Genomic DNA, 21,675 nt, shown 5'->3' with positions numbered 1-21,675 from the left:
AACTAAAGTCTTTTACTCCACTTGTTCTGAGGGGTTGTGAAACGCACTCTCCAAATTCTTCTGTCCACACAAGTTCATCTCCATCTTATGAGGGTAAACAAACTAAGATACAAGCCAACTAGTCTCAGTATCAAACAAGCCATGTCATTTAATGAATGAGTGAGTTTCATGTCAACTACAATACATGAATAGAATTTACAAATGCACCAAAAGTCTCACTTGTAGCAACAGGTAAGTGAAGTACAATAATATACATTCTTACAGAGTCATGCAAAAATGCTGCACGTGGATTATTCTGTCTGCTACCCATTATGTACTGTTGCATATTCTAGATATAGAAATACACTAGCATATGGAGATGTGGTGCTTGGTTTATTCTTTATTACTAAACTAAAATGGATCCCTGCAGCACACAATATATACTTTCCTCCCCCCCCCAACAAAATAAATGCTTTGTGAAAATAACATATAGGCACCACTTGTATTAAACTATGATAGCTACGAGGTGCCCATGGACTAATTATGTGAATTACAATTATACTATGATGCAAGTATGACATGTTAAGCAGCCAAGTCACTGTTACATTGTCCCTCAGGTGTATGGGAGGAGATCTTTCCCTTTTTGATCTTCTTGGCGATATAGAATCTGCCGGGAGACTCTGTGACTACTCTGGACTCTGCCTTCTTGAGCAGCACCTCTTCCTCAGTTGGCGGTAAGGACTGTGAACTTTGTTTTAGCCTGCCCCATTTGGACGTTGCACAAGACTGCTCTGCTGAGCAGGACGTAATGTGCTGAGCAGTTGACATCGAGGGGGCATCATCGTTGGAAGATATTTCTGGAACGTTGTCATTGGAATGAGCCCACAATGGAAACTCATCAAGGTCATGAGCCAATGGGTGTGGCCACTGGATCATCCACTGCCCTTAACTGGTTGATGTGGCATTTCCATATTTTAGTTGCAACCAGTATGGAATAAGAACAGGGACTCTGCTTTTTAAAAATCACGCCTCTGATCCACAGGTCCCTATTGTCGTGGTAGTCCTGTACTAGTACTTGTCCTCCTACTTCCAGAAAGCTAGTAGGTTTACTTGGAGACATGGATTGTTCCATGCAAAGGCCGATGTTCGGGTGCACCGTGGAAAGTCTTGTCCTTGGGTCCAACCCAAACATCAATTCTGCTGGTGTTCATTTGGTAGTAGAATGCAGCGTGTTTCTATGTGCTATTAGAAAATCTGAGTTTGTGATTCCATGATATATTTAGGGATTTCTTAGTCTTTTTAAAAGTTTGCACTTCCCTATTTGAGCTTGATGAGATGTGTCGTATATTATTACGTAGGAACACCTTAAAAGCATCAGATACAAACCGCGGCCCATTATCTGAGACTAATTCTACAGGTAATCCATATGATGTGAACGTACTTCGCAGTCTCTCAGTCGTCTGGTTTGTTGTTCTCATGTGTGACGCTACTGGCCATTTAGCTTATGCATCGACAACAATAAAGAGGTTTTCTCCTATACTGAGAATAGCAAAATCTACGTGAATCCTGTGCCATGGTCACTATGGCCATTTCCATGGGTTCACTTCAGCTGGAGGTGCTTTGGGTTGCATCTCCTGACAAATGCAGCATCTTCTCACCGTTTGTTCAATATCAATGTCCGTTGATGGCCACCAGACATGCATATCTGCCAATGCTTTCATTCAAACCATCCTGGATGATTATTGTGGAGCTCTGATAACATGGCAGCTTGCCATTTTGTATGAATGATTGTCCTGGCCTCATTAAAAAAAAGCAACCTTCTTCAATTGATATTTCATTACATTTCAGGAGAGAGATGGGCCTCGGCTTCAGGCCATTCATTTAATGTGAAATATAGGACCTTTGACAGTGTAGCTTCTTCCTGTATTTCTGATCATCTTTGCTGTAATTGGTAAGGAATGAAGTTGTTCCTGACTAATAGCTGTAGCCTCCACCATCCATCTTTCTGGTCAGTTTCAAGTAGAGGTAAGTGAGATAGAGCATCAGCATGGTTGTTTTAGGTTGCTGGTTTATGTTTCAATTTGTGATCATATGCAGCGGGCTGCATGGCCCACCTTTGAATTCTTGTTGCAGCTAGCACTGGTATCCTTTTTTAGGGCCTAGAGTCAAACTCAGTGGTTTGTTGTCTGTACCAAGGTAAACTTCCTATTGGAGAAATGTTTTGACACCAAATATGATAGCGATCCCTTTTTCCAGTTTTGCGTAATTACATTCATGAGCTGTCAAAGACCGGGAGGCATAAGCCGCCCGTTGCTCCCCCTTATCTGTCACTTGTGTCAACACAACACCCAAGCCCACTGGTAAAGCATCCATTGCAAGGGTCTCTTCCTTTTCTGGGTCATAGTGGACAAGAACATCATCACTTGATGTTAGCAGTTCTTTCAAAAAATTGACCATGTTACTTGTATTTTCACTGCAGCACCGTTTGTTATTTTCTTTAAAATTGGTTCAGTGGGCTGCACAGCATTAATGTATTTGGAATGCGCCTCCGATAATGGTTAATCAAACCCATCAATGACTCTATTCAATGGGTAGGGTGCTCTACGGATGGCTTAGCTACCAGTGGTATCCATTCGGACTCCTTCACTATTAATTGTTAATCCTAAATATGTTACCTAAGGTACCATAAATACACACTTGTCCTGGTGCAGACAGACGCATGCTTGTTGCAATCAGGTTAGGACCTTTTTCCAGGTTTAATAGATGCTCAGAGTTGTCTTGACCTGCAATTATGATTTCATAGAGGTAGCATCGTGCAGCAATTTGTCCATGACTGCTTGAAATATTGCCGGGACTGCTGATATTCCATACAGCATTCAGGTATAGGTGAATAACCCCAAATGAGTATTATTGCCACATATTTCTTTGAGCCATCATCCAATTCGATTTGTTAATACACCTATGAAAAGTCAGTTTTCGTGAATTTTTTTTCCCTTTCAGGGCCTGAAATAATTCCTCCACTTTGGGCATAGGATGTTTAGGAATTTGCAGAGCTTGATTAACAGTGACTTGATAATCACCATAAATTTTGATTTCTCCATTGGCCTTTTGGACTGGTACAATGGGAGCTGCCCAATCACTATTGAATTCTTTCCAAGATTCTTTCTTTTTCTGACCTGTAAAGTTCTGATTCAATCTTTCCTTTTATTGCAAACAGTACCATCCTGGGCTTATAGAACTTGAGTTCAACACCGGATTTTAAGTGTAGCTGGATTAGACTCCTTGAATTTTCCCCAGGCCTTTTCTGAAAATCATCTGATACCACTTAAGCACTTGATCAAATTTTGGCTTGGCCTTTCCCTCTTTACATACTTTCATTATGGATCCAACTTCCATCCAATCTAGTCGGATATGTGGCAACCAAACACTGGCCCCTTGGTGTCAATAATATAGAGGGATAATCTTTTTGGTGTCTGTCCTTTATATTCAATGTTTTCTTTGCATTTCCCAAACACCTTGACTTTCTTTCCTGTGATGGTTCTCAACATCATGTTAGATTCTTTCATGGTAAGATGAGGTAACTGCCATGTTTTTAACTTTATTGGCATTAATGACACTCTTGGTCCCTTGTCCATCTCCATTTGAAGAGGTTCGTTTTTGATTTTCACATGGATGTAGATTTATCCATTAATCTGCGAATGTACATTACTTCCAGTGCCTTGTCTTCCTCAGAGTTGTTAGTTTCACTGCTAGGGCTTTCATCATCCTCCTCCTATATCTAGATCTTTGCTTTTTCCTCTTGTTGACACTTCCTTTATTTCTTGGACATTTGGCTCTGATGTCACATAGGTGGCATCCAGCTTTTCTGAAGTAACAATTATCCGGTCTTTGGTTGCTTTTTCCACACCGGAAGCATTCTTGTCAGTTAAATTTTTCCAGTACCTGTGGTTCGCCTTGTATAATTAATGGTTACATCTTTTGTACTTGGCAATCATTGCTGAGGGGCTGTGGTCAGCTAAACCCATCTGTCTCTTAATGCTTTGTTTAAGTATGCACCAAACTCACAGGTTTCTGACAGTCTACATAATTCACTTATGGATTTGCCAGTTTTCTGAAATAAAATTGTGTCTTTGAGATAACCAGTGGCTTAGGAAATAGATTTTCTCCTATTACAGCACACAACTATGCATAAGTTTTTGTACTTGGTCTTTCAGGTGCTAACAGAGATTTCATCTGTTTAAATATCTTACTTCCCACTTGGCTTAGAAACAATGCCCGTTTTTTGCTGTGACCTGGTGTGTCAGTAATATTATGGGCAAAACAGTGCTGAAGAAATCTTTTGACATGGTCATACCAGTCTTTATCTGAGTTCTTGAATTTCCAAACCATCCCTCTGCCATTTTGAGTCATTTTTCCCACCTCTTTTCCTTTGTTCTCTGTATTTTGTGGTGCTCTCTGCTGTGGTAGCCTTGCGTTTCCTCTTTAAATCTGCTGTCTGCTTTCAATCCTCGTTGCCAATCGGTTTGTGTATTCTAGGTATAGAAATACCTTTAACACACGATGCTTCATTTATCCTTTATTACTAAGATGGTTCCCCACAGCATATTATATATATGTATATGATGATGTCATATGCACAACACTCATCTGTTAATATAAATCCCATTGAGAAACAGAGAGAAAGAGAATTTTTTTACTTTATCATTTTCCATCCTCATTTGGAGTTCACCCTAATGTCAATGTGTAATTCTTTTTATATTTACTTGTCTGAAAGGGTATTGAAATAGCAAATACCAACAACTGAAATTAGGTTTGACAAACTTAAAATATAATTAAGAATTATGATTTGCAGCATTAAAGATGTATCCAACAAATGACACAGATACCAGAGAGGAGGGTGCAATAAACTAAGAGCATTGTTCCTTTTGGGCAACGTCAGTGATCATCTCATGTACAGAAAAATAAAAATGAGCTGTGATAATAATGGAAATACAAGGCTTTTCTGGAACAATCTATTCAAATGGAAATAAAGATGCTCATCAATCAAAGGGATAGGAATTGACATTATGAGTTTATGAACTTTACCTCTTGGTTTGACTGCTAGATGGAGCACTTTTGCAATTCTGATACATTCATTCTTGGGAAAGACAAAACAAATCACAATTCAGTGCCTACTTCTGAATAATGGATATACATTTCTTGGAGGAAAATTATACCATGAACACTGTAAGTGACAATGCCAAAGACTCCTGACACAGAACTGCCAAGAGTGCAGTGAAAGGCTTCTGTTATATTTAATTTGAAACCAGGTTCAGAAATATTGAGATTTGAGGTTGAATCTGAGGATTTAATTTGAAACCAGGTTCAGAAATATTGAGAAATGAGGTTGAATCTGAGGATTTTATTGAAAGTTCAATATTAAAATATGAATAAAAATGACTGATATATAGATTTGTTCATACAGAAACAAGCAGAATTTTTATTTCCCATTAATAAACCCATTTTTTCCAATAATCGATTTTATTGAATAATTCAGCAATGTTCTACCAATCAATCAGCAATTGATATTATCTGATTGATTGGCAGAATATTACTGTAAATTTAAATATTTTGTATCAAAATAGTCAAACTGAAGTGAATGTTGAAAGACACAACAGAGAACAGTAAAAACATTTGTAGAGAATGGAAAGAAATTGGTAAATAAAAGCAGTAACACTAATGTCTGTAAAGATAGCAGATTAAGATGAATTCAGGAAATTTACTTGGAAAGGTTTCTTATACGGCCCAATAAAATACTCGCCCTTCCAGCGTTATTCATGTACAAACAGCAACATCCACATTTTCTCTTCTGAGCCCATTTTTGCCAGTGAAGTAACTGAAAGTGAAGATGGTTGTTGGTCTCTAACATTACAGCAAAAATACTTCTAAACACAGAACTGACAATCAATCCACATATTGAATCTTCATATGTTTTTTTTTAATATAAACACAAATTCCTCATTTTTCAAAGGATTTTCAATTTTAATACTTAAATATCATGTGAATCTAAATAGTATATTTAGGGAAGATATTTTATCAGATATGAAATTTGAAACAGCTTTGTGACTTCTGTTTAGCATGGCATTGTTAGTCTTCCCAATTGTCACTGAAATCACAAGCTGAGGACAATGTTGACACATTCTCATTTCAAAAACTACAATAAATGTCCAAACAACAAACTCACATTCAGCTCTCAAAAGCAAAATTTCCATTTGTGATTCCAGGTTCCATTTTATATTTGCAATCTTTCACCAAGCTAAGAAGTCCAACTTTACAGATTAACAATATAGTTTACTTGGAGGTGTGATCTTCATTCTGTAATTTTAATTTTCTGTAGAAATTCTGCCTGGCCTGCAGAGAAAGAATTTCAGTGTTATATGTGATGTTATGTATGTACTCTGATAATAAATCTGAACTTGGAACTTTGAATTCATGCATACAATCAGGAGGAAGTGTTTAATGTCAAATGGTGATAGACCATTAGGATATCTTGGAAATTAGGCTTATTCAGGGCAAACATAATACATTTGACACGTAATAGTAAAATATCAAATGAATTGTGCAATTAAATGTAACAAGTTAGCAAGTTGCATTTATAAATCCTTATCTTTATTATACATACACAAAGATTTTGTATTTTGATTTCCGATGGTAAACCTTCAGGTTTTCAGTGTTCAAAGTCAACAGGTTCACTTTTGATTTCAAAGTTTAACAAAGTTTGTGGGGAAAATGCTTTCACCTCCAAACTTGTTTCTTCATTTTGTGACCATTTCATAACCCTGTCCAGTGAAATTTTTAAAAAAGGATTGAGAAAATAATGTTTCTTTTTTTGGAAAATTTTATTTTATCACGAGAAAATAATGTTTCTTCAGAGTGCATTATGCATCTATACAGTCAAATAAGCATTGTTATTTGTGAAGCATTAATATCAGTGTGCATTTTTTTTCAATTTTAAGGATCAGTGGTCTTGTGCAAGTTTGAACTTGAGTGAGGTTTGGATGGAGAATGGTAGGTAAGGTCAGTGGGGGGGGGGGGGGTTAGTGAAGAGAAGAAAATTAAAAAAGATTTACCACAAGGAGATGGAAGTCAACCATCAGAAGGAGATGATGGCAGGGGTTTGAAGGTATGTTCCAGAGGTGTTTTTTTTTGTTTTTTTTTAAATCGGATTCTGTTTTCAGTCTTTTTTCTGTTTTATCTGATTTCACTTCAATGGGCAGAACTACAGAAACACTAACCATTCTTTCCATAACTAACTTGAAGTTATGGTCAATTGTCAAGTGCCCTTTACTTTATAATAGTTAGGCAAATGCCATAGGAAATGCTGCTGAGTAATAAAGTATTATTACCAGGTGTTTAAAATTAACAAATGGCTTATCTCCTGATGACAAGGTAGGACTTGCAATTTACACAGCTTAATGGAAATAGTTTGGACATTGGATCTTTTCACTTAACCTCTATTAATATTAATGAGTAAAGTGGTTTTGTCACTTGTCATTGGATTAATTTCGTTCAGTGCTTTTCAAACTGCCCCCCTAAACTAACATTCTACCTTAACTATTTCCTGTGCCATAGGTGCTCTGTGATTAGTCAGGGACTGTTTATGGTGGTATGCGGGTGGAAAGAAAAAGTTTGAAAACCACTGTTTTAATTGTACCTCATTGACTCATGTGCACGGTTTCATAACTCCAAAGGAAATGGGCCAATGGCAATTTTTCTCAAGCAAAATATTTCAGCAACAATTGGGTCTAGAGCAGTGATTCTCAAGCAACCCTTACTAATCACAGAGCACCATTGGCACAGGGAATACTTAGTGGTATGTGAGTTTAAGGGGGGGGGGGGGCAGTTTGAAAACCACTGAACGAAATGAATCCAAGTGACAAAAATGCCTTTCCCATGGTTGAGGAAATAACACCAAGTTTGACAGCGTCCGGCACCTTTACATTAGATCCAATCTTTACTTATTTGTCCAACGTTCACAAAAATGAAAAAAATTGGAAATCAGTAGCTTCATAAATAGCCATAAAATTTTAAATCAAGTTACATAGATCTTATGACAATAGAGATTCTAAACACTAACTTAATGTTTGCTTCAAAGCATTACCATTTTAAACTTTGAGCTTCAAATATCAAAAAGTGAAACAAAATATAATTTTAAACATTTTCGAAGGTTTTGCATCATAAAGGACACAGAGTAAAGTCAATCCAATAGTGCATAATACAATATAAAACATTCTTATCATGGCTACTTCATTTCTTATTTTTAGTAAAGCAATTTTACTGACCCTACAAAGTTTAATACCAACACCACGCAGGTATTTGCAGAATGACTATTGATTTGGTATAACCCCATGGCTATAAAATTTGATAAACATGTTACTTATTAACTTTTTCTGGAGGTCATTTGTTTGTTTCTCATAGGTTATGTTAAAAGCTCCCACAAATCCTTATATCAGCATTGATTTTTTTTGTTGAAACTCCATTGATGATGTGTCAACTTTAAAGTGGGCACGTCAAGGTTCATAGTTCATTTATGCATTGCATTTTGGGAACATTTAAACTCTTAACCATATAACCATATAACCACTTACAGCACAGAACAGGCCAGTTCGGCCCTACTAGTCCATGCCGTAGCAAATCCCCACCCTCCTAGTCCCACTGACCAGCACCCGGTCCATACCCCTCTAGTCCCCTCCTATCCATGTAACGATCCAGTCTTTCCTTAAATGTAACCAATGATCCCGCCTCGACCACGTCTGCCGGAAGCTCATTCCACATCCCCACCACCCTCTGCGTAAAGAAATTTCCCCTCATGTTCCCCTTATAATTTTCCCCTTATAATCTTCTTGTTGCTTAGGGGAAATGTTTCTTTGCTTTAAAAGCACATTTCAATAAAAATAATTGAACACAGCAGCAAATGATATAAACATAGTATAATTTGTGTAAAACTATCTCCTTGTATTTCTCTTTTCAATATTTTGGTTTGAAGAGATGGCCATCTTGGGTCCTTTTCTTGTAATTGGCTTGTTAAGTGTTAACATATCAGCGCAATGTCACCATTCACAAATGAAACTTGATCAACAACTCTACCAGTCACATTATTAAAATGCTTTTCAGTCTAACTGGGTTATTTTGGAATAGATCCTGAGCTAATCTATTATTTGACACAAAAGAAAATCAGCAATAAGATGAAGAAAACATTCATTCTAATGTGGAGCAAATAATGGATTTTTTTATTCCAGTAATATTTAAATAGGAACACAACATGGAATCCAATGCAATTTTAATGGAGGTGCATAATATAGAGAAGAAATTTGAAAATACATAGTTAAGTTAGCATCTGTAATGATAAAACCTTGGTTAGCCTTAAATATTGTGGTTCAGATGGATGATAAACAATTTTAAGTTATTATGATGTATACAGCTATTTAAAATTGAATATTATAGAAAAAGGAGGTTATTTTGTGAGGGGAAAAATTCTGCAATTCCAAGAAAGATCAGCAGCCCATTGGGTTCTCAGCATTTCTCAGAAAGCGATTTGGTTTTGATGAATGGTTATCAGCTTGAAAAATTGGATCCATTTCTTATTTTGCAGATACTGTCCAACATGCTGAGCCATTTCTGGTTTAAATGTAATATCAGATTTCCAGTATTTTGTTTTAAATGGGGTTAATCTGAATCTCTGCATTCCCCATGCCCTGCATTTTGATCTCTATATATCTAAATTTAAATGTAGGCATGCAAAGGCCGTTTAAGTCCATGAGCCTGTACCATTCAATTGACTTGCAACCCCAGTAGGTTTTGAACAGTGGGAGGAGACCCATGCAGTTACAGGGAGAACATAAAAACTCCTTCCTTTCTTCTTCAATATTTTTATTAAACATATAGTAAACAATACAGGAGAATAGAATACAGAATAATAAAAACAGACATTGCAATACATAACATTTATAACATTGACCAATATTGTCCCTTTACCCTCAAAAAAATGTGAAAAAAAATTATTAAAACCCCATCTAACCTACAGAAATAAACAAAAAAAGGCTGGCAGCCCAAAATGAGAGTTCACAACAACAGATTAGTACAAATTATATATCTGGTCCTTGCCAATGAAAAGCAACAGAAATCCAGAACAATCTGGAAAGTAAAATCAAAATATAAATTAACATACAAAAATAGTTTATAAAAGGAAGCCAAGTTTCTTCAAACTTAGAGGTATCAAAAGTGCAACTTCTAATTTTTTGTAAACTTAAACATGACAACTCGAGAGAGCCATTGCATCAAAGTAGGTGAATTAGGACCTTTCCATGAGGCTCTTAGTCCTGTGTGTAATGGATATAAATCACAAGTGGCCACACTAACACACACGTTTTGGTCTTGCTCTGTATTAGAGGTATTGGGCAAATATTTTCAAGACTTTGTCAATTATACTAGGTATTAGATTGCAACCTAATCCATTGACTGCTATTTTTGGAATTATAGTTCCAGAGATGGGTCAAATTCCCACCTCTGCACATGGGGTTGTAAAAGCTCCTTACAGTTCCGGATTTGAATCCAAGTCTCTGGCGATAAAACAATGCTGTGCTAACCGCTGCGTTAATGATGCTGGCCCAAATGATACTAATGGATTTCTTTCCAACATTCAAACAGGCAGTGCATTGAAAATGCATTACATGAAAAAATTTGCCTTGATGTTCTCTGATTCTTTTGTTGATCTGCCTTTTAATTCACCTTCTGCCTTCACCTGCAAATCTTCATTTTCATGCTTCATCAATCCCAATTGTACAACCTGTTACTGCTTTAAGCCTTTGGAATATCTTAGGATTCCCTTATGTTAGCTCTCTATCTATCAATGTTGTTGGGGCAGGGGGTGACTGGCCTATACTGGAATATAACAAGGAAGATTCCAGGAGTCTGGGCCCCCTTGATTCACTTTTTTTTTTTTTTTTAAATGTTTTTATATTCTACTCAATTTTCCCATGTAGTATTACAATACTTTCTTGGTCAGAACAGTTGCCTTACCTTTTCATTCCTGAATTCCCTTTATCCTGGATTATTAAACATGCAATGTCATCCTATTAAGTGCCAAATCCAACACTAAATATTAAAATGATTAAAAAGAACATTGAAATTACTTGGATTGCTCTGCATGAAGGAATGGTGGAGGCACAGACTCAACTTTCAAGAATTACATGAATGCAGGCACCTAGGTTTATTGGCTATGTATATGGTTCATCACATAGGTGGGTTCACAAAGAGGATATGGAGAAGGAAGTAGAGATCCTTGTCATGGATCATCCCCAGCAACAGCATGACAACAGGGCTGTTCCCAGGGACATTCTCAGAGTTCGACATTCAGAACTGCTGGAAGACCATCAACTCAGTGAAAGGTGCACTTTGGTCAGCCCAAAACCTGTTGGTCTTTCAGCCCACAGATGCCAGTCCAGGAATGCTGCCAAATGCCACATTCCAGGCTCAGTGGCAGATTAACCATTAGGCTGAATAGGCTGAAGCCTAGGGGCTTGGAGGGCAAGGGGGCCCAAGCCCCAAGGCTTCAGTGCCTATTCAGTAAAGGGTAGGCACCTGCTGCCTGGTCTTTACCCTCTGCATCCGTGCCTGCGTGGGAGAAGCTGGAAGTAGTATGGGCGTGACCAATTTCTGGGAGCTGGCAGCATCATGAAGATTTGTGGGTTTTTTTTTTACAGAATTGGAGTGTGTGACGTGTCCCGTGGGTACAATGGTTGTGAATGGTTGACCCTCCACCTTCCCACCAAACTATTAGATTTTTAACATCCAATTGGTCAGACTCCAATTGAATTGGATGTTAAAAATCTAATAGTTTGATGAGAAGGTGGAGGAATCAAGGATGATTTGTGGGGTGGGGGGGCCATGGGTTGAAAAACAGCTCATCTCACCCTAGAGAGCACCTGGAGGTAGACACTTAAGTAATTAGTGGCACTGGTGAGCACTGCTGTGAGGTCACAGAGAGCTGGCCCCTCAGTATCACCCAGTGACCCAGCCCAGTGGTGCCAGGCACACAACAAGTGCCACTAATTACTTAACTAACTGACTGCCTCAACTCAGGCTCCGGGTGCTCTGCGCAAGTTGCTTTAAAAATTCAACCCCCACTGGCAGTTCAACACCCACTCCCCAATCCTCCACCTTCCTCAGTTCCTCTCACCACCAAACTACTAGATTTTTAACGTCTCTGACCAAATTGATCATTAAAAATCAGCAATAAGATGGTGGGAAGATGGAGGATGGGGGGGCGGGGGGGGGGAAGAAGAGACCCGATGAGCACAACACGACCTGGGCTAGCAGCTGAGGCACCGAACTACCAGTGCCTCTTCTGGGATAGGTTACATAGGTAGTTCGATGCCTGCTGCCGGCCAAGGTCATGCTCGTCGGGAATTGAGGGGGCCCGGGCTCCTAAAACCTTCCTTGTATATTCCAGTATATGCCAGATACACCCTGCCCATCAACAGGTTACTCGCTTTTCCATAAACCAAATGAACACAACACCATCTAAATAATCTAGGCAGCAAAGAAACAGCATGATGTGACTGAGTTGTGATGGATAATAATATGGATTAAAAGGTCTGTTATAATTGATTCATGTAATTTGTCTTCAGGATATTTTATTATGCATGTTATGTCATGTACTAGTACTAAGAATATTATTATACATATTAGTGTAGTCAAACTTCTCCAGTCACTCAATCAAGGCTCGTGCCTCACAGTCACAGAAGCCACATTCACCCAATCAGCAGTGGGTCTCAGGCTCCACCAATCCAGTCCCAACACAACCTGTCAATCAATGTTCACGCTGTGGATTTGAATAAAGCGCATGCACGTCTAAGCCGGAGGCATCTGCCTCCTGCGGCAGAGCTCAGCTCCATGGTTGGCTGCTGGATGAGCTGGTGGAGGCAGGATCTCCCTCCATTTGAGATGTATTTAGATTAGTGGGTCCCAACCTTTTTTTCCACTCACATACCATTTTAAATAAATAAATAAATATTTACAAACCACAGAACATCTATGGCATAGGATGTCACAGGTGCTCGGTGATTAGTAAGGGATTATTTAAGGTGGTATGTGAGTGGTAAAATGTTGAGAACCACAGAGTTAGATAAACTCTTGAAATGAGATTTAAGACCATATCGTGCAGCGCGAATATGCTTGCGTTAAGACCATACCGTGCAGCGCGAATATGCTTGCGATGAGGATCCTCTGCTTCTTCTACCAGCCAGAGGGGGGCATTCTGTCTGGGGTCAGAGATTCTTGGATCATCATGGGGGATCGAAGTGGAGCGGCCAATGGGTGGTCCAGGGGCCTCGTAGCTTGGGCAGTGTTCACAGAGAACAATGGTGTCAATGAGAGGGTGAGGGCAGGAGAGTGGGGAGTGTGCATTTAGAATTAATTCATCCATTCTATTCAAAATGAACAGGGAAAAATCACAATACTAACCCAAAAGAGTGTTAAAGCATAGAACAGCTTTAAAGAATGAAACTGACATGACCCACATTCTCACAAAATCATCTTATGATGAGCAGGTATAAGCTTCAATTTAAATAACTGAATCTTCCAGTTAAAACACAAACATTGGAAGTACAACTGATATAAAGACATTCTTCCCATCTCTCTCTCCCCCCCCCCCCCCACTATTTTGTTCCAAAATTAAATTTACCTCCACAACACTGATTTGTCCTCAAATTTATGGAGTCTGTAACAATTTCACTAAACCAGCCAATAGGCTGTGGCAGGTGCAACAGCAAGATTTTTCCTGCTTCTGGCTTATTCCCCGCCACTAGGAGATGACTCTATAGTGAAGGTGACTATGACAACAAGTGGCTCACCAAGCTCCAGGCTGCTGGAGATTGGCTTGTGGGAACAGTGGATCATGACTGGGCTTCTTGAAGGTGTGGTGGGCAGAGGGACACCTAAAGGGGCCTCAAGTGTTGGAAGCTTCCTGATTGTACCAGAGGTTTGTTTGCGAGAGCTTGGGTTTGCCAATAGATCATGTGGCTGCAGGAGCACTGGCAGCAAATCCATGGACATTCGGTGTCTCTGCCGGGACTCTTGCTTCTTTTTCTTGTTGGAGGCACTGGGCAATGCAAGTGGCACCTGTTTTTTTAAAAATATATATTGGCAGGCAAAAGTTGATGAATTTTGTGCATCATTGCATTTGTGCATCAATATATTTTAAAGGAATCTTGATTTTACATGCCTTAAATTCCTCCCTTTAACATTTTAGCATTCCCATGTTCTGCCAGTGTATTGTCCTCTTCCTTCACTGACAATAGATGCAAATAACTCATTAGTAAGACTGTTGCTTTCTTATAGCCATACCTGCATCTCATTTTAATAAAGTGACACTTTTCTTTATCACTCTATATTAAAATCTACATATCTTTGTTATCCTTCAGTTTTTTTCCCCCCATAAATCTTAGAAATTGTGACCATATAATACCCCATCTTTTTCAGTGTGACAATTCTGGTTTGCAGAAATTCTATTTTTCCTTGCATTTGTGCAAAGTTGATGAAACTGATTGTCTCAAAGTTTAAAGGTTCCTTTAATCATTACATAATACAGGGGTCCCCAAACTTTTTAGACCATTGAGCTCTTCATGGAATACTTGATTCCTCATCAACCCCCAGGCATGGAATCCCAGCACTGAATGGGGGGGGGGGGGGGGGGGGTGGTGTGGACATTACCAAAGATACAAAGAACACATCTTTCTTCTACTCAGTCCTTTTCACTCTCAACTTAAAGGCTGAAGCCAAATACAACATGGCGGTCACCAAGGCTAGCTCTTGCAAGGTTGGCCACCACTGCCATAGGTCCCATTTTCTGTCGACCCCCCCGCCCCCCTCCCCGACATTATCAACCCCCAGCATTTATCGAGCCCTTGGATAGTCCCATTGATCCCTTTAGAGGCCCCTGACATACTACATCTTGAAAAATATCATACATGATATACTTCATTAGGCAAACAGAGTTACCATGAGCATTGCCTGGCAGTGTCACCCCACCCCCGCAAGAGAAAAGCAAGAGTCCATTCAGAGACACAGTGTCCATGGATTTTCTTCCAGTACGTCCTGCAACCTCTATAGCCATAGATTCCTGTTCAAACCATTGGCAACCTGAGCTCCAAATCCAAACCTCCAATATGGTCAGGAAGCCTTCAGTGCCCAAGCCCTTTCTTGAATCTCAGTTCCGATACATGATTCCTTGAGCCAGTTTCCAAAGTGAAACACGAAAGTCTGCAGCTGCTGTGATTGTAGCAAAAAAAAAAACAAATGCTGGAGCAATTCCTCCAGTCTTTTCAGTGTCTATAGGAGACAAAGATATATTGCCAATGTTTCAGGCCTGAGCCCTTCAAGGAATAATCCAAAAGCAGGAAATCCCAAAGTCTCAGAATTCAAACAATGGGGGAGGAATCCAGACTTATTGGATATAAGGGACGAGGTAAGAATTCGTCATGATGGAGCGAAAGGAGATGGATTGGAGAGACAGATAGTGAAAAGTGATAGGGAAGAAATGGGGGTTTAACAAAAGCCAGAGAAGTCTATATTAATGCCAACCAGTTGGAAGAGGAGGTTTGTTCCTCCAATTTATAGGTAGTCCAGTCTGACAGTTCATGACCCCATTGTCAGTATGAGCAAGGGAATGGGTGGGGAATTGAAATGGGTGGCCATTGGGAGACCTATGCTATTGTGATGGACAGAGCCAAGCTGCTCAACAAAGTGATCTCCCTGTTTGCATCCAGTCTCTCCAATGTAGAGGAGACCACAACGGGAGCACCAGATGCAGTAGATGACCCCAGCAGATTCACAAGTGAAATGTTGCTTCACTTGAAAGAACTGTTTGGGACCCAAATTGTGGTGAGGGAGGAGATATGGGCTCAAGTGGTGCATCTCCTGTGGTCACAGGGGTAGGTCCCAAGAAAACAATTAGTGGGGTAGGAGGAGTGGCCAAGGGAGTCGTCCCTGCAGAAGGTGGAGAGGGGAATATGTGTTTAATGGTGGGATCATGTAGTAGGTGGCAGAAATGGCAGAGGATGATATGTTGGATGCAGATGCTGGTGGGATGGTAAGTGAGGTCAAGAGGAATCTTGTCCTTGTTCCACATAGGGTTGGAGGGGGCCAGGACAGATATGTGTGTAATGGAGGCTATGTGGGTGTGGGCCGAGTTGATGGTGGAAGAGGGAAAGCCATGTTGTTAGAGGGCCATCTTTGATGATCTGGTGTGGAAGTCATCATCCTGGGTGCAGATGTGGCAGAGAAATGGAGAGAATGGAATGAATCCTTACAGGGGACAGGCCAGCCCATTCCCTGTGCGAGTCCTTCAACCACAGCCTGTGAGGTCCTCATTGTTGGTTAAGTTTCCTTACCCACACAAGTGGAACTATGAATTCATTGAATTGTTGCAATATTGAAGGAAGCCATTAAGTTTTTTTGTCAACTATTAGTCAGGCAATCCCATCAATTGCATTTCATGCCAAATAATTGTTACAAGTGCCCATCAAATTCTCTCATGAAGACAATTTCCACCACCTTGACTGCCGGTGAATTTCATATAATTTTTGAACCTTTGGCCCAAGAGGAGAGACTGTTCCTCCTGGTGCCAAGAGCTAATGGGAACAGTTTCCCTGTATTTCCTATTCTAACCCATTCTGACCTTATACAATTCTCTTTATAATCTTTGCTTCAGGAATTCCTGCTTCTCCATCCTAAACTCTAATTTGTTATTCTTCACCTCTGCAAATATTTCAGCTTCCAAGGAGCCTTTGCCTTTCAAGAGCAGTGCAACCCACAGGGAAATTGTCAAAAGCAAGCGTTTTTTGGTCTCTGAGTACCAGAACATTCAGTGCCCTCCATAATGTTTGGGACAAAGACAACTTTTTCCACTCATGAAGTTTTCTGTGTCTTTAGGTTTTTTTAAAAAAAAAACAGAAAATCCACTTAATTGGCATGTGAACAACCAGTCTTTAAAGGCAGTTCAGGTCATTCACACTGAACGAAGAAATACCAGGTTAGTGCAACTTTTACACAAGCAAACTGGTAAAAGGAGGCTGTAGCATTACAGCATCAGCAAGCCCTAACCCTTTTAGACAGAAGCCATTGTGAAACACATCAGCTCTGATACTACCTACCATGGTAGTATCAGACATGGGAATGAAAATGACCCCCATTCCACCTTCATTGAGTTTGTACAAGTAGGTAAAGCAATTTAAAGACAGTCAAATTCTTCTTTTAATGATTGTGTAAAAGGAGCTATTAACATATCCACACCTGCCTCCTGAACTGTTTCTGATCTGTTGGAAATGTGGTTAGGGATTCTTCATTATAAGAATTCTATCATAAACAGTAGAGTCTTCCTTGGAAGACCAGTACCTTTGAGATTACAGAACTTAATAGTATACTCTTCCAGCGTTGTCTCCGCTCCATCCTCAACATTCATTGGAGCGACTTCATCCCTAACATCGAAGTACTCGAGATGGCAGAGGCCGACAGCATCGAATCCACGCTGTTGAAGATCCAGCTGCGCTGGGTAGGTCACGTCTCCAGAATGGAGGACCATCGCCTTCCCAAGATCGTGTTATATGGTGAGCTCTCCACTGGCCATTGTGTCAGAGGTGCACCAAAGAAGAGGTACAAGGATTGCCTAAAGAAATCTCTTGGTGCCTGCCACATTGACCACCGCCAGTGGGCTAATATCGCCTCAAACCCTACATCTTGGCGCCTCACAGTTCGGCGGGCAGCAACCTCCTTTGAAGAAGACCGCAGAGCCCACCTCACTGACAAAAGACAAAGGAGGAAAAACCCAACACCCAACCCCAACCAACAAATTTTCCCCTGCAACCGCTGAAACCGTGTCTGCCTGTCCCGCATCGGACTTGTCAGCCACAAACGAGCCTGCAGCTGACGTGGACATTTACCCCCTCCATAAATCTTCGTCCGCGAAGCCAAACCAAAGAAGAATGTTTGGGTAATGTCTCTTACTGTTTTATTCTTGTTTTTCATCCTGAATGGTTATTTTGAATTTCATTGGGCACAACTCTGGTCCTCATGTTGAAAAATGGCAATTACAAACTCCAAAGATGATCAAAAGCTTAGAAGCAAGCCTAGCTCACAAATACCTGCACCAATGAAGCAATTAATGATTGAGCTCATACCTGAGTGATCTCAAACACTTGTGAAGCCATATGTCCCAAACATTATGGTGCCCTGAAATTAGGGGTCAATGTATAAAAAGTGCTGTGATTTCTATATGGTCAAACCAAAATGTATACAGTACAAATAACCTGGAATAAAATCTGGAATGTGCACTTAAACTACATGCGAATTGTTTGATTACAAATTTTAAACTGTGGAGCACACAGGGGCAAATAAAGCCGTCTTTGTCCCAAACATTATGAAGGGCACTGTTGAAGACCACACTGCTCCTTGGATAATGCTACTGATCACTACAGAGGAAAAAAATGGCACCAAATGTTGATGAGAGACAGGAAGTTGCATTCAGCCTTGCTGCGCTCCTCAGGCCAATCAAGAAGTTCCATTTTTGTCTACTTCCTGGAATGTTGCTCCTGACATTGACCACTTTTTCCATCCATGGCCTATGTAGGATTGAAAATGTCTTTTCCATCTCTGAAAACCAGCAAGTCTTTTGTTCTTGGCTTTTCCAAAAAGGCAAACAGCAACACAAGATTGATGACTCATTGATGAGATGACTCTCAATGATCACCTTCGAGCAGTTTTAAGGTCAGATCTGCCAACTCCATTCAGCCACTGTTTCACAGGATTTTGTTTCCCCAAAATGAAATCTGAATGGAAAATTATTTCATCTTTTATATTGGGGAAAAAATCCTTCAAAATACTGAGAAGTGGGGGCTTGGTATTACCTAATTTAAGACCTATTACCGGACAGAGGAACATTAGATACATCATCATTTGTCTACATCAGTGAATATTCAGGTACCTCTATAGATCAACTTAAATGAAATCCATTAAAAGGCATTCTCTTATCTCCATAATTGGACCACATTTGCCTTTTATGCTCTCCAAACTAACTGCGCATTTGGTTACAATTTAGAAAGCATTTTGGTTATCAAATTTTTATTAATTAGTCCAATTTTACAATTTTTTAAAAATCCTTGGTTCAAGACATTGGATATACTTATGGTCCAGGTTAGGTATTCAGTCTTTCTTGGACTTCTATATAAACCAAAACCTTGCCTCTTTTGAGCAATTGTCTGCCAAATTTAAATTACCTGATGAACATTTCTTTCACTGTTTACAGATTAGGAGTTTCTTAAACTCCCTAACATTGAGACTTCCCCAAGACTTAGATTTTAATCTTATCTGGGGAAATATCTAATTTTAGACCTAATCAAAAGGGATTGCTTTCAGCCTTTTATGAACTACTTTTAAGATTTAGTGATCGTTCTTTAACTAGCATTAAGAAAGGTTGGGAACATGACTTTCAACAAATGTTTGTTGAAGATACATGGGTGTCTATTTTGAAAAATTAGATTAATTCTCTCTATGTCCATAGAACCCACTATTCCAAAATTCAATTAGCCAAATTTTACCCCAATATATCCTCTAAGTGTGATGTGTACATCTCAGGGAGGTACTTTATACATGTTCTGGCTATGTCCCTCCCTTTGTTACTACTGGAAAGGGAATATTTACTACACAATCTTTAATTCTTGATATAAATCTGAGTCCTTTTATTGCCATTTTTGGAATGAGTGGTCCAATAAAGTTAATTTTGACTCCATCTCAATCCCATGTAGTTGCTTTTGCTTCCCTGATTGCTAGACGGCTCATTTTACTATAGTGGAAAGATGTCCCTCCCACACATACACAGTGGTTATTGGATTTGATGGCATCCCTCTCTCTTGAGAAAACTAGGTGCTCAACTACTAAAATGAGTAATTTTTTCTGAGGTTTTTTTTCAATTATTTTCAAAAGTTATAGTTTTTGCTTTTTTATTTTAAAAACTTCATTTTTTTTGAACTATTAGTATTGAAATTAGTAATTGACATCAAGCTTTGATTGAATTTCTCAAATAGGTTGGGGTTAGAAATTACCTTATAGGGTTTTCCTTTTTTAATCAACATGGATTATATGCATCTTATTTACCATAATTTACTTTTACCTGAACTTTATATCATGTGTATCTATGCATTTGATATTATTTTCTCTAAAACCAATAAAAAGATTGAAGAAATAAAAACTTATCTAAAGAAACCCTTAGACATACATCTAGAATGGGCATTGATAATTAAATGTAAAAATCATCTTTCACAAGTTTTTATAATAAAATGGCAATGTGAATATTTGTTTTCTTAATTTAAACGTACAGCAGGGTAACATGCCCTTCCAGCCCACAAGCCCATGCTGCTCAAATTCCCCAATTAACCTACAACCCCTGTATGTTTTGAAGAGTTGGGGAAAACTGCAGCACCAAGAGGAAACCCATGCAGACAAAGGGCAATCATACAAACAGCATCAGATTTGAACCTGGATCGCTGGTGCTTATAGAATTGCACTAACCATTAAACAATCATTTCACACAAATACAGAACAGAAATGTTCAATCTTATTTTCAAATTGCCCAGACAGCATTTAAGATTGTTTCGGCTCATAATTAAGTTCCCATCTTGGTACGATTTGCTTATATTTATCAGCAGTGTAAATTTTTTTGCATGCTTGGATGGGGTTTCCAATGCTATGATGAAAAGGTGCAAGCCTGGCTCAAAGAAACCCCATTAAAATTGTACTCACATTGTCTGTGCTCCTGATACTGCATCCTATTCGTGACAGCAGCATCAATATTTTCATGAGAACTAGGTTTGACAAACCCTCTGAACCCTTCTGTCAAAGGCTGGATTAGCTTGGGGTGAGCAATCATTCTGGTTGGTCTTGCAATAGAAGTTAATGTTTGGCCCGTTTGCCTGATTGACATATCATTATTAGTTCATGAGCATGCTGGACTGTCACCACGATTACTTTGACAGTGACGAATTTGTCTGAAGGGAGAAGGATATAATCACTATATCTAAAACAAAGTTTACTTAAGGCTTTTACACCCAAGTTCCTAATTGTTTTTCAAATTTAAACATTGGCGTTGCCATACAATAAAGCATTCCCAGATACCACATTGTTGAGGAAGAATTATTGGGAAGGAGTAATTCCAGGTGTTCTGCTGAAGGACCAATCATCTCTGAAAGTGGGAGTACTTAATTTTCCACAACATGCAAAATAAATTTTGAAATGACCAATCTTGACACATTTTCAGGTCCATTCAGAGCTCACCTGGGAGGCAACATTCCATCTGGGAGCCTCAATCTTGTTTACAGAGCCTCCTATTTGTTCACCTAACTAGAAAATCCTCCATCACTCTCCTCTTCTCCCGCCCCCCCCCCCTTCCCTTCTGAGGAAAAGGGCCAGACTCTGTGCCAGACACATGACCACAACAATTTATCCCTAGTAGATTATCCCCTTCAACAACATCCAAAAAATATTGCTGTGGGGAACAACCACAGGGGTGCTCTACACTGATTACTACTTCCTCTTCCCTCTCTTAACAGTCATCCAGCTACCTACCTCCTGACTTTTGAGGGTGACTTTCTCCCTGAAGTTCCTGTC

General features: G+C 39.4%; 1 long non-coding RNA gene across 3 annotated transcripts in view; it reads right to left on the bottom strand.

Annotated features, from left to right (window-relative positions):
• The window catches only part of LOC138755325 (uncharacterized), a 67,444-nt gene that overhangs the window by 45,243 nt on the left and 526 nt on the right, over positions 1-21,675 (bottom strand). The window contains exons 2-4 of one of the 3 annotated variants that reach the window (XR_011352195.1): positions 20,812-21,056; positions 6,203-6,369; positions 123-5,854 (exon numbers count right to left, since the gene is read on the bottom strand). This is a non-coding gene — a long non-coding RNA (uncharacterized lncRNA). Of the gene's footprint in view, positions 1-122; positions 6,370-20,811; positions 21,057-21,675 lie in introns of those variants that run through there. The other 2 variants (XR_011352196.1, XR_011352194.1) reach the window with 2 other exon arrangements.

This window comes from Narcine bancroftii, chromosome 2 (assembly GCF_036971445.1).
Source record: "Narcine bancroftii isolate sNarBan1 chromosome 2, sNarBan1.hap1, whole genome shotgun sequence".
NCBI classification, from domain to species: Eukaryota; Metazoa; Chordata; class Chondrichthyes; order Torpediniformes; family Narcinidae; genus Narcine; species Narcine bancroftii.
The sequence above is the reverse complement of the archived record's forward strand: the minus strand, read 5'-3'. Positions and strand labels throughout refer to the sequence as shown.